The sequence below is a fragment of the Pundamilia nyererei genome, unplaced genomic scaffold (assembly GCF_000239375.1).
Source record: "Pundamilia nyererei isolate P.nyererei 1_Seehausen unplaced genomic scaffold, PunNye1.0 scaffold00185, whole genome shotgun sequence".
Taxonomy (NCBI): Eukaryota; Metazoa; Chordata; class Actinopteri; order Cichliformes; family Cichlidae; genus Pundamilia; species Pundamilia nyererei.
The window spans coordinates 411,134-411,928 of NW_005187586.1; positions in this window are offsets into that span (position 1 = coordinate 411,134).

A 795-nucleotide genomic window follows, 5' to 3' on the forward strand; every position below is an offset into this window, starting at 1 on the left:
CACGCACACATTTATAAACAGTCTTAGCCTTCATCCTATCTCTGCACCATGTTTGGTCCCTTTACTGCAAGAATCATCTGTTTATGTGATTTAATCTCATGTTCCAACAACAAACAAAAAAAGCTGCCAGTGAGACCAAATGATGGCACCGGTTTCCAAACTCACGTCTTGGGAAAGTGTCTTGAACCATGACTGCACAGCTATATTGAAAGCAGCGAAAATTACCCCAAGACATCAACCCTGTCAAGCCCATGTGATTACTCCAAAATCTTGTCAACTAGAGGACAAAACAAATAATTATTCTGAGTCATCAAATGCTATTTAAATATTGTCCGCAAAAGTTCTTTTTGCTTTTCCCCAACACATAGAGCTAGGGTTAAGGTTCTGACCTCAAAGGGTTAACATATCAGTGTCAGGTGATTGGAAAAAAGGCCACTTAAGGCTTAGAAGTGGATAAAAATTACTTACAGGAGCACATATGTAGAAGACTTTACTCACTCATTGATGTGTCTGGATCCTAAGCTTCGGTATAGTATGTAAGTCTTACCTAATGTTATATCGGCAGATAAATGGATGGAAAGATGGACAGATTGAGTCTTTGTGTTATTGCTACAGCACAGAAATCATCCAGCAATCATCCTTACCTTCTGTCATATCGGCGATACGTAGACATTAGAGCAAGCAGTGTTTGTGGTTCAGACCCAGGACACACAAAGAGGATCATCTCTTGAATGGCTTGATGTGTCCCCTCCAGAAGAACTAGAGGATCAAGAGGATATTGGTCCAGAGATTCTC